Genomic DNA, 14,002 nt, shown 5'->3' with positions numbered 1-14,002 from the left:
GGACTGTTAATATAAGAAAGATAATAATAAATTGCCCTTACTCTGAAACCTGCAACAGACATCTGCAACAGCAGATACCCTGACAGTGTAACTACTTTAAGAAATGAAGATGCTTGGAAAAACAAAGCCACACTATCAAAAGGGCACAGCAGCATCTTTAGCAAATAAGTATGTGCTGAAGTCAGTGGGAGCAGCAGGAGAGCAGCACCTCTAGGAAAAAAAAAAAAAAGGAATTGCTCCATATGTTTTGAATTGGAGGCCAGTACATAAAAGAGTGGAATGTGAATCTTCCTAATGCTTAAAGAATACAGAAAGAGTGGTGCTTACTAATTATCTTTTAAATTGACTAATATGTCACCTGATGAGTATGTGCCTCTGCCGGGCCATCTGGGTCTTCAGTGGCTGCATGAGGCATTAGGTTACATTACAAAACACGTAAGAATTCATTATCTGGGGCAATGCTCTTTCAGTCATCAAGCTATTCCACCTACTTGGAACCAATGAGTTTACTTTCCCATGAAACCTACTCTGTATTCACTCCCTAAAATAAGTACTAATTAGCTAAAGATAACAGTCAAATAAACCACTTTAATTGGGAAACAGAAATTGGCAGTTAAACATAAAAGTGTGTATGTAAATATGCTGATTATCTTCAGAGTTTGATAAAACATCTGTTTTCTCTGCAGAATGCAGGTACTTCTTCCCAAACCATGAGAACACTGCTATCATCTTAGTGCCTTAATTATATAAATTAAAAAGAAGTCCAAAATAACTAAATTGACACCTTTTTTCCTATCTAGGAGATGTTGGTCTGTCGTTTGTCTTGATAATACACTCCTTTAAGTACCTCTAGTTAAAAAATGAAAAACATTCTATCTTTCATTCCTTCTTCATGTGGGGAGTGAAAAGTAAAAAAATTTCAGAGCAAATTAAAAAGTGTAAGAAACATTGACATGACTTTATTGAAAGTATCCATTCTTCGTTTCTTGTTTTGAACTTTATATTGTACCTTGTGCATTTCAAACCCTGATGCACCAGTTCAAACAGCTTTGTGATCACATTAAGCTGTGAGCTGCAGAATTATTCAAATAAACAGCGTCAATAATTTTGTGTCAGAATCTTCAGGACAATATAGATGTTCTTGTGCAATGTCGCAGTTCTGGGATCATTCTCTAATGGAAAAACATTCTACCAGAACATTTTCAACCACCTCTACTCTCCAATCTTATAAGGTCATTCACCGTGAAGCAGCAAGGTCATAGAGTAATTATCCTCTCTAGACATCTTGGTTTTATTAGCATGAGTGTAGTTATTACCGATATGCTCTTCTCCATTCTGTGACAGAATTAACATATGTAAATATGACAGTAGGTTACATCTACTTGGACTGAGCTTAATCTGATGCGGGGCTGATTTTTGAGGTCCTTGAGCATGCATTAAATTTTAAATACCACAGAATTGTCACAACTGAGCAGGTTTGTGGGACTGATGCCATTCACAAAGCTAGTGGGGCTGCATTTTTGTGAAACCAGCATGGGATCAGCACAGAGCCTCTAGGTTTCCTGATGGGAAAAAAAGGTTACCTCAAACTGTGTTGTTCAAAATATGAATTTTGTTTGACTGTTCATTTTGAAAGGGGAAATCCAAAGCAGATACTGAGATAAATGATGTAAATTCATCACAGACTAAGTGTTATCTTAAAGCATGCCTATGAGCTTAGGGCCAGATGACTATCAAGGTTACTTTAAATTGAGTGAATGTCTGGTGACCTCATGTCTGTCCTGCAATAATCCGGAAGACTGTAGAGATCTCTTAGGACCTCTATATTCCCTGTTTGGGATAGACTTTGGCCTGTTCAAGAACTTCATTGGAAGAGTCCCATGGGATATGGCCCTGGAGAGAAGATAGATCCAGAAGAGCTGGTTGATTTTTAAGGAACACCTCCTCAATCTCAAGTATAGTCCATCGTGACATGAAGAAAGTTGAATAGAGGCCTGCTAGATGGACAAGGAGATTCTGATGGAACTTAGACATAAAATCAAAGCATAGAAGAGGTGGAAGCAGGGACAGAAAACCCAGAAGGGATAGAGAGACACTGTCTGAATGGAATGGTGGCTGCCCTTGGTTACACCATCTCTGAGCTGGCTGTGAGCCCCTGCAGCCAAACCTCCAGGAGGGGGGATGCTCCCAGTGTCCTTACACAGGCATGTGGTTTGGAAAGTCAAAGCCCATCTGAGGTTGAATCTGGCCGTGAAAGGCGATAAGAAGGGCTCCTACAGGTATATTATGCACCAGGTTATAGCCAGAGGTGATTATTTTTGCATATTCCTAATATAAGCAAATGGTCAGTTATGAAAAAGGAAAGAAGAAACACTTTCTTGTCCTTCCTTTTCTGTCCCCTTATTCCATTTCTTTAGCTTCTTTCATCTTTATGCTTAACAGCCAAGGCACACACCTGATTTGGGGAAACCTACATTCATACCTTCCTTCTCCTGTGCAAGGATGACAGCAGACTTTAACCTAGTCCTCCTCCTTTCTGCAAAATATTACCTGCCTCTAACCAGCAGAGACTATCATATGGCAGGGCCAGAGAGGGAAAGGGCCTTTCCCATGCAAATGTGAGCAGGTGGCAAGGCCTATTGAACACTGAAAACGGATTGCACGGCCCTTAAAGACCTCTGCAAGTCACTGTAGACTTAGACAGAGGGCCAAGTATGTGGGCTTTAAATCAAAAATCTGTAGATTAACATGAAATTTTTTTCTTCCCTTGCTTAGCAGTGTGCTTACTTCAAGACTGTGGTGTCCTTATTGAATTCATCTACAAGTTTTTATTTCCAAATTCCTTAAACCTATCTTTATTTGCCTGTTTCCAAAAAATAGCAAAACCCCTGCTTGTTTAAACAAAGGGCAAGCATGGCAGCTAGAAGACAATGTAGAAACAGTAGCTGGTGCAGGAGATTATGAACTTGTTGAAAATAATCATAATAGTAAAAGACATTGTGCCTCCACCAGCTTCCAGAGAAGCTGCAGTTCTTGGGCTACTTGCTCATAATCATCCCTAGAAAAATATCCCTTAGAAACTGCAAACTACTGAATGTGAAATGCCTTGAGACATTTTTGAAAGAATACCAGTTGCCTAAGAGGTTAAAAAAACTTGGAAAGCTACATACCCTGCAGTGTATGTTCTGTGGTGAGGAGGCACTGCTGGAATGAATGCGGCTGTATTTTCAACTGGGTAAACTGTTTTCCATAGACTTGCACCATTATCTGGGGTCTGCATTCCTGTTTCCAATTATGGCTCTTTATTTTTCTCATTCCGGTGAGGGAGATGTGTTCCCAACATCAATGTAACAACCAGAGTTGACTGAAAAGTTCCAAAATCTGGGGTCAAAAAAAAAAAAAAAAAAAGAAGAAAAAAGAGAATAAGATTAAAAATGAATCTTCTGGTTTTGAGCCAGCTAGAGAACTGATAAAAGCAATAGGGAAATAGTGTTTTGACAGACTGTATTTTTCAGCTCCTACTCTGGACATCAATGTCTAAGTAAAGTACAACAGATATCAATTGTTCACAGTCATTAACATATTGACCCCTTTCGATTTCTGGAGAAGGTATGAAGAAACATTTGATTGCAGGAGCAGGGTTCCCGCAGTCTGTAGCCCCAATCAAGAGAGAGGCCAGCAAGATGATATTGCCAGTACTAATGTGAATACAAAATTCTTACTGGCAGAATTAATTGGACTATCAACTGTTTTATCAACTCCATCTGCTACCTGTTCCTATTTCAAATCATAGCACCTCTAAACCAAGAAATCTCCAGCTTTTCTGTAGGCAAAGACACCTGCAACAAGGAGAAACTCTCCCAAATGTTGGAGGGCTGGATGAGACTGCAAACACTACTAGCATCCTTGCACAAAGTGCAGCCAGCTCACACAGCTGAAAACTCTCAGAGATAAAAGCCAAGCAGCAGAGTGACTCTGAATCCTAATTGCTACTGCTAGCAAAAGCTCCCTGTGCAACTGTGCCAAAATACATCATCAGCACAATGTGGCAGCACAGGGTGAAGGGGTGCATGTAATTTTCATCATTCTGTAATGACAAAAATGCTCACTGAAGACAAGGATTTTTAGGCTCTCCTCAACCTGTGGATGATACAATGCCCATCCCTCATGGCTGTCCCCAGGCTCTGGAGCAGGCTGCAAGGGCACAGAGAGGAGCACCCCTTCTGCTGGAGATGACCAGCTGGGCAGTCAGCAATGCCTCCCTTTCTTGACTGAAAAACCTCATGGAGAGCTGTCTTTAATAAGTCTCAGCTTTTACTTGTGTTCAGGACCCCTTAGCATCAGGCTTCGTGTATGGGCATAGCACGGAGCCAATTAGTGATCTCCTCAGGGCCATGGGCACAGCGTGAGCATTCACACTTACATTTTTAGAGCAGACAGCCAGAGATGATCACAAAGTACTGAGCTGGCAGGGTGGACCAACATGCACCGAGCTGGCAATAAGACATTTTGATTTTTCTTATCGTCCAGTGGGGTGTTTACTTGCTGGGGTTGTTTTTCAAGTTTACTTTCCCCCTCACCCCCTCACTGCCCACCCCCCCCCGCCCCTTAAATGTATTTTACCTCATGTCTGAATTGATTTTTGGTCCCAGAAAGGTGAAGGCATCTATTAAGCGGAAGAATTGTGATGGCTGCAGGCTGCGGGGCAGCGTGTTTGGGGGAGCTGCAGGCACAGCATGGCAATTCATTTCTTTGCTACTCTGTTGTTTTGTCATGAAAGCAAAGCCTAACTGAAGATAGTTAGTCTTTAATGAATAAAGCTCTCTGTAATTTCCAGCTGTGGCCATGTAATCAGCGTTCATCCGCATGAAAAGGATTTTTTGTGCCCATATTTCATTTTGATGTGCATCTGTGCCCGTATTTTGCCCTTCTTCTGATCGGGTTGACAGTTTTCATCTTTATTAGTTCTGCCTTTCACTTGTCTTTCCATTTGTGTTAGAAAATAGAAACAAAACCCCAGAAAGCCCCCAATAGATTGCATTATCTAGGAGTTTATTAGAGTGTTCCTCTGAACTTGATCATTTAAATTAATTAAATTCTGTTTGGTTTTGCTTACTATTTTCCAAATCACGTTGTTGTAGTACATCAGATCTTTTCTATCTTGTTATTTTTGGTCACTCTCTCTCCACAACACCACTGTGCCACTGCAACACACTTTTTAATTAGTTTCACCACAGTCATCAGCTTTTTGATTATCTCTGCATCTTGAACACCTGGTCTGACTTCAGAAATGACTTGCCATCTGGTCAAATACTGGGTAATTATAACAATTTAATGGCAGGATAAAATAGTGTTGGTTAAGAGACTTGATTGTTCCCTCCATTCCTTCCCCTCGTGCAGTTTGGTTGCATTACTTCAAATTAAATTAAAATCCCATCATCAAGTTATCGCTCTTGGTGGTTTTTTCCCCTTCATTCACAGTACTCATAAACATCTCCTGGAGTTAGTTTAGTTTTAGACTCTCCAGACATTATGTCTCTAAGAACTGCGTGAATTACTGCTTTAGATTCACTGATATGATACTTATTCTATAACTTCCATTGCATATCAATAAATGAAGCAGTAAATGGGTCTTGTCTGGCAAGTAAATGCTGAGACAACTGCAGGGGAGCCATTTGTCAGGAACACACACAAATGGAATCTCACTAATGTGCTACAAAATGTTTTTTTCTGTACAGTTTAATACTACTATATGCATACTCTTGGCAGCTGATATGTTGCACCATACTATAAATAAGCTGATTCTCGTGAAAAAGTCAGTGGATCGGATAATGAACTTCATGCAGTCTAGTCATTTTATGATTGGCTCATTTTATGACATTGGGTGAATAAGGTTTTTTTTTCCCATTAGATATTGGCTGAGAAAAGTATTTGTGAAGCAACTTCTCAAGCTTTTTTAGTATACTGCCAGCAGCTGGTTTGGAAAAGTAAATAGATGTGGTTCATATAACTTTATTTTACATTATGCAAAGGAAAAAATGTTATCTAGATTTTTTTACACTTAATTCCTTTCAGTATTTGTAGTTTGCCAAAGTATATTGTTGCCATTATTCAGATTACATGATGATAATTACAGTAACAAAAGCAATAATGAAGTATCTTTCCACTGGAAAATGAATGAGAAGAAGAACCCTTTTGTAACTCTTTATTTTCAGGGGCTACTTGCAAAAAAAAAAAAAAAAGGTCTATTTAATTTTCTAGGGATTCTTTCTTGTATAAATACCAAAGCGTATTAGATTGATTTTTCATCCAGGTCCCTGGGAAACTAAATACTTGTGTCATGTAATACTTCCTCCTAGCAAACACCAAGTTTAGTCTGTAAAAGCACCAAGTCTATAAAACAAAGAAAACATTATTGGAGGTGAAGAATGAAAGGGGACATGGAATTAATCTGGATAGCCCAGGGTAATCAACAATATTGTCCACATATCAAATAAAAATCCTCTTATTATATCCAACAATATAGGATGTGGCAGGGCAGTCTGAAATTTAATCCTCATCCACTGGAGAGGAGACTTCACCACCACCATTCACTGTGGTCATGGAGGGGCTAGAGCCCAGGTTTGGCCTGGACACTGCACTTCCCAGAGTCTTTGCAGGCTGGGCTGCTTCATCACCTCTGCTATTGCAATCCCTCCACTCTGCTGTGGTGCTGGCAGAGCTTGCGGACTGTCCCCCAGTGCTGCTCTCTGCTGCTTCAGCAAAACACTTTCTGTGGTGTTGTCCATTCGGAAACTACATCAGCTGCTGTTTGCTTGGAAAAACTACCTCTTTGCAATACTTCTTTATTTGCAGAGGAAACCGTCTGTGGAGAGTTGTTTTAACCCCAAAAGACAAGCTACCTCCTTTCTGCCCTCATCACACTTTGCACTACCTGTTGTACCCTTTAGCCACAGCAATGACTTCTCATCCTTGGCACATTTGCTGCAGGTCTTGGGTGTGCCCCTCTCCTTGTCAGAGAGATATTTCTGTTCAAATTCTTAAAGCCTAATAGCAGTTAGACCAAAATACTACCAGATAGGAGAGATCCATATGAGACCTGATGCATGCAACATCTGGTGAGAGAACATCAGCCTCTCCATGAGCCTAACACACTTTTCCCTGCTCACCTGAAGGTGACAAACTCTCCAGAGCTTTAGGGCTTCTGTTTGCAAAAATGAAAGCCCTTGAAAGCCTCAAAGAACTAATTGGATGAAAAAAAAAAAAGGTTTTCTTACTATAAACATACATCATCAGTGTAACCTTGACTTTTCATGAGAGGAAAATTATTTTTGCAACAAATTGTATAATCTGCCAAAAGCCAAACCATTCTTATTTAATCAGAATATTCAGAGAAACAGGGGGTTTAGCTAAAGTCTCTTCATCAGGACCTTGCCACTGCTATGCACTCTAATAGGTAAATTTAGGTCTTACCTCTGCAATCAGTTCCACTTGGGTAAGCTCTCACACAGAACCACACTGGTGTCTGATTGCAGAACCGGGGTCATGGCAATGCAGCTACACTATGGCCCCAGGTTCCTCGTGGCACAGTCCTGAATGACAAATACTTAAATCTTCACCTGATAATTGACTTAGACTATCTAGGAAGTCTGAGGAACAAAACCTCAAGGTTAAAACAAGATAATTGCTGTTGGCTTGCATAAAGTTGTGGTAACAAGATTTCATTTTTTAAAATTATACATTCCTTTCATAAATAAAACACTCTCTGCTGTAAAATAATAAAAATGGGATCCAGTCTGTCTCACTTAGGTGAGACATTTTAGATGTTACATGAAGCAGCAGTATTTCCCATTGTCATTGCGTGTTTCCAGGTGGCATGAGGGTTGTGCTGTGAAAAGGAACAATCCTCCCTTCCACACACACTCCTCTTGCTCTACAGTCCTCTCAAGCCCACTTTTTTCTCCTCTTGTGTTTCCCTAGCCAGTGTGGTTATGTTGGTTACAAAGCAAACCAGAGCAGCCAGCCAGCTCTGGATTAAAATTCACCAAGATAAAAAGCCTGGTTGTTTTCACCCAGAGTGGCTCCCTAGCATGGTGCCCTGCCCTGTTCTTGCAGAAGGGACGGTGGAGGGTGAGGGCAGGGAGCAGGGAGGAAGGAAAGTGCTCCCTTTGACTGCTCAGCTGGCTGGTACTGGCCGAAGGAGCTCATGGAGATAGCAGGTGCCCTGGATGGTGTCAGCAGACACAGTCACACAGGAGCATTCAAAAGGCACTTGGCTTCTCCGTGTTCGCTAAGCGTGCCCCAGTTCTGTGACATTCTTTTGAGCAGGGACCTATACTGAAGTTCCACATAGGTGTCTCTCTCAAGCAAATTGTTTCTCTGCTGATGCCAACTCACCAGTACAGTTTTGGTATACATACATAATGAAAATGGAGACTTCTAGGAATAAAAGCAAAAGCCCCACTGATTTCAACAGGGGTAGGGTGTCTCTTGGGAAGATAACAAAATACTATACAGAGGTTGATTTAACCCAATATGAAATAAATTTAGGGTATGAAGCATGTAATCAGAGGCTGATTTAGTGCTGAAGAAAGTAACTGTTGGGATGAAACTTCAAGAAACTCAAGGAATAACTTTTATTCATAACTGTTGAAATTTTAGTCTTATCAATTTGTGTGAGTAATTTTATTTACCATATCTTTCATTTTATTTTCTAATAGCTAGACCATATTGTTCCAAACTCATAAATTTGAAGCCCCTAAATATAATTTCAATTTCAAAAAATAAGATATAGTTTGTGAATAGCAGAGGACTAGTTTAAGATCAATTGGTTGATCTACAGGTTTATCAACCAAAAGAACTGAGGCAATTTGCAAGACCACAGGCAGTTGATATAAACTAGGAAAATAAGCCATATTTGAAAACATCATTATATAATTCAACTTTGCACCTTGATATTCTTAAAGGTGTTATGGCTGATCTTGACTGAAACTAGTAGGAGATACAGAAAACTGAAAAACCAGAGACTTTATTCTGTATTTCCATTCCCATAGGTGTTGTGACTAATGCCAGCAGGGAGGGCTGACCTTATCGTTTTCCCTTTTCATTTTCTGTAATGAAAGGATGATGGGAGAGAAACAAAAATGTGTGGGAAGGAGCTGAGTCATATGGCTTAACCTTTGGATATGATATTGAGATAGTGGTAGCAAGAAGGGAAGATACACACTCTGCCCTTGGCTGCAGCAAGTCAATCCCCAGGGAAACTTCACATGAAGTACTGAAGATGGCATCATGTTCATGCAATCCCTTGCATAGATACTTCTCTTTAAAAGTTATAACTTCAAAGAGTGGAATAAAATTAATTTTCTTCTCTCTTGTCTGCTCCTCTCCTAATACAGATTTTTTCTCATGGTGCCAATGTGATGGCAGGTTTGGCTGGGCTGCAAACAGGGGCTGCACCCAGGACCTCAAGGTGAGAGTCTGAGACAACTGAACTCAAAGAATAAATTCATTACTTCAAAGGTAGTAGCAGATTCAAAACTCCAGGTGTAGTCTACCATTCCTGGAAGAAAGACAAAGGGACTGTGTCTGTCTCTGGAAAACAAACAAACAAACAAACAAACACACACTCCCAACTAGCATTCTTACAGACTAGTGATGACTGTGTTGTATATAGCCTTAACTGAGCTACAGAAAACTCTGTTAAGCTTGACATTTTCCTGGTGCAGACTCAATAACTGTAAAAATGAATACAAACGAAGACCTCCTTGGCAATCAGACCTTATCCTCAAACAAAGCTTTTTTTGTGCAGGTACATGACTGTTACAACCACAGATTGTATTAGTGATCCATCTAGCCTGATATTATTTCTCAGAAAATGCCGAATATTTCCAATAAATGGACAAGAAATCCTTGTTGGTATTTTGTAATGCCCTATTCATTCCCCTTGATTAGTATTAGCCCTATGCTTCAAAAGATGATTTATAGTTCTCTAGTGAAATTTCCAACTGGTATGTCAGTACCACCAGACAATATTGTTGCACAGCCTCTTGTATGGTCTTCTTAGTATTTTAACAAGATTTTGATCTTCAGAAAACGCTGCATGGTTACGAATTTTATGGTGCAACGACATGCAACAGATGGAGTTTTCTGTCTGTCCTGTTTTCTGTATCTGTGCCTGTAGACAATTCTCCAGATAGAACAGCTTCTCAGGGATCAGGAATTACCAGCTAGCTTGAGACTCCTACAACAGGTTTTCCTTCCTATGGTTTGTTTTATAGAATTCTTGTATGAATAGAATGCCACTCACTTTTTCTTCTTGCTAAATCAATGTATTGTTCCTAAATTCTGCCATTTTGTAAACAGGTGAAGATCATGTCAGAAGTGTCTGAGAAATTGGTGTCTGAATAAGGGTCAGTGTAAGTGTGAGTATCAGTATTCTTTTATGGGTGTCTAAGTCCAGTTGGTCAAGAATTTTGTTCATTGCCTTGAATCAACAATTAGAATAATAGCATTCTGCTAAAGTGATGCTGGTAAAGTCTCAAAGGCCACACCAGCCACCTATGATAACTAGAATCGTTACAAGCTTTCCTCTGCTGACTGCAAGAGTGCAAGTGCACATCCACATGACACACTATGTCTGAGTAAAGTCTTTGTTTCCCTGTTTTTCATTCCCCTGGCCAGATGCAGTCCATCATTGCTGTGAGAAGCCACCAGGCATCGTTCAGTGGACTGCTGAGTAACAGGCTCTTGCTGTTGCAGTCGTCCCACCTACAGCTGGCCAGAGCCCCACCAACTCCGGCAAACGCATTTCCACAGAACAATGCTGTCTTTGTTGGGTGTTATGAGCATTTGAACAGCTGCACTTCCATAGGAATATAGCTCCCAAATAAAGCTTGTCTGTATTTAGGCCCAAACAGAATCCCTCCTTCACACCCAATTTCAAGGGCTAAAGATTGAATGCAGTATTTACCTTTCATATACAGGCAAGACGTCTGGAACCCTTATAAAAACATCATTATATTTATATTCTGTATATGCAGGACCATAGACTCATTATGTCAAAGCGATGTCAAATCAGAGACTAACACCTACACCTGATTATGAAGCAATATTTTTTGCTAAAAAGTATTTATGTTATATATGGTATTTCCATCATGTCTATAATAGCACCAGTGATCAATCATAAATCTTGCAAAACTTACGTGCCTCACTTGTCAAGTGGATTACTGTGAAAAGGCCCCTAAAGACCATCAAGTGACATAAGTTATTCCACATTAAATGGAAAATTGATCTAGTGGCTAAAGAAACTAATGTTGTGATGTTTTCTGTACCAGGAATCTTGAATTTTCAGCTTGCTACAGTTTGAAAAGAAATCTTGTGCACTTCATAATGATACTATGGTATTCTCTAGTGATTATTGTTGTAAGAAAAGCTATTAGCATTCCTTTCAACAGTTTTAGTGCACTTACTTTGACTTTACTAATAAACTGTAGAACAGATAACAATAATTCCTAAATATTGATCCGTCTTCAGTTTGCTTGAAGCATTTGAAAACATCCTGAGATGTTTTCTTGCTTCTGCTGCCATATTTAACATTTATTTTCAGTAGACTGATGCTTTCTTTCCAAAGCAACAGCAGAACTCCACGTTGTGTGAAGTACCAACTCAGTGACCTTGGGAAGCGATATTGAGAGTGACACCCTATCAGTGTCTCTCAGACTGGATCTCTCATTAAGTCTCTGTAACATATGGACTGTATTCAAAACTTCAGAGCAAGATAATTTTTTCTAGATGTTTTTGCTTCCACTTGCAAGAATACACAGACAAGTCTGTTTTGGTAAATGTCAGAACCAAAACAAACAAAAAAAGACAACATTTCATAAGTTAATGGAGGGAGGGGCATAATGTTGGGTATTTTAGTGGTCATCCAGTGACCATCAGGGTGCAAAGAGGATATTTGAGCATCTGGCTTTTTGGCAGGGACAAAGACTGCATCTTTTCTGTAGAGACAGACTGTTAATGCAGCTTGTAAGAATGAAAATGTTTTAACATGCTCAGTAACTATCCTGTATCGTGACTGCTGTATCCCTGATATCTCTTAATAAAAAAATCATTTATTAAACAGGTGTTATAAGCAAACCCAGGGTAGTATATTAGAATTCTCTCCAGAAAGCATGAGGTATTTATTGTATCTTAGTGAAAGAACAGTCATGAACTTTTAAATCTGAATATGATTTAATATTTGCAGAGGTAGTATATACATGTACAGTAGAAAAGAATATCCCATAGTGAAATATGAACTAATAATTACCCTAGAAAGTGAGAGAGAATCATATATTTCCCAAGAAAATCCCTCTTAGGATCCAATTAGATACCTGAAATTTCACCTGCTTAAAGATTTGCACACTTAACCCAATAGCATGGTTTCTCCTGCTGGCTCACAAGCCATAGCTCAAACAGCTCTGGCGCAGTGTGAAATGCTTCTTGTTGATGGGGTCAGACTAAGTTCTAAACAATTTAAAAAGTGCTTTAGCCTCACTCTGTGTCTGGGTTAAATCACGTTATTAAAATCTGATCATACTGTTGTTAGATCTCAGATTTAATAGCCACTCTTTCCCTCGGAAGTATTTTGTAGTTTAGGCAGGGCCTAATGAAATAAAACACAATTATCTGAACTACATTGTTGCCCTCCACCACCCTCAGATGTTGAAAAGAAGGATGGCTCCCTATCTCACCTTTCACTCAGATGTGTATCTCACGCCCAGCAAGCTGCATCTCCTTATTTCATTTTGTGCAAGAATTCTCCATTTTATCTCTTTTTTTTTTTTCATTTATTTGAAAAACACTTTGATGAGAGGAAGAATATCACATCAAAGATGAAACAAACAAGCAAAAACCAGAAAGCATTACAACCTCCTTTTTTTTTGGCAAATCCACCAAAGTATCATGCTCTATGATGTGCTCAGTTGAATCTGGTGTTTAGATGCTGTGTTTTGGATGCAGATCTCACTTTCTTGCAGAATCTCGACAGTACTGTCTTTGTCCTGTGTAGTTACTGTTATTTATGATTACATATGTGCACGTGATTCAACTAAAACTGGAGAAGAATTTAGCTCAGCAAAGTACAAGATAGGAAGATTAAAGAGGAGGTACACAAGTGAAAAGATGTTAGAAGACACTTGGATAAACGTTGTGCATGTTTTAGATACCCAAAGTCAGTGTCAACCATGAAATATGCCTTCTTGATTATCCAGCACAGGATAAGCAGCTGTTTCCATTGATAACTGACATTCTCAGTGATGCTGCAGTTACCAGAAAACTGTTTTTCATACAGTTGTGACTACTTGCTGCACACTTTTCTACTGCATCTGAAATGGTTGGTATAGCAGCAGAGATGCTGTGGCAGTTTGAACCCAAGCAGGTTCCCATGAGGTTACACTCCTGAGATTCCCATGGGGACCTGAGAATAGCCTCTAGCAGTTCTGTTCACCACAGCATGGCTGTCTCAGAAATGTAGGGGAGTGGTCCAGTCATGCGTCTGCTGATAAACCATAGAATCACAGAATGATTTGGGTTGGAAGGGACCTTAAAGATCATCTAGTTCCAACCCCCCTGCCATGGGCAGGGACACCTTCCACCAGACCAGGTTGCTCAAAGCCCCGTCCAACCTGGCCTTGAGCACTTCCAGTGAGGGGACATCTACAACTTCTCTGAGCAACTTGTTCCACTGTCTCACCACCCTCATGGTGAAGAATTTCTTCCTTACGTCTAATCTAAACCTACCCTCTTTCAGTTTAAAGTCATTACCCCTTGTCCTATCACTACATGCCTTGTAAAAAGTCCCTCTCCAGCTTTCTTGTAGGCACCCTTGAGGTACTGGAAGGTTGCTGTAAGGTCTCCCAGGAGCCTTCTCTTCTCCAGGCTGAACAACCCCAACTCTCTCAGCCTGTCCTCATAAGAGAGGTGCTCCAGCCCTCTGATCATCTTCATGACCCTCCTT

The sequence above is a fragment of the Strix aluco genome, chromosome 2 (assembly GCF_031877795.1).
Source record: "Strix aluco isolate bStrAlu1 chromosome 2, bStrAlu1.hap1, whole genome shotgun sequence".
In the NCBI taxonomy this organism is placed as follows: Eukaryota; Metazoa; Chordata; class Aves; order Strigiformes; family Strigidae; genus Strix; species Strix aluco.
Note: the sequence above shows the minus strand (reverse complement) of the source record.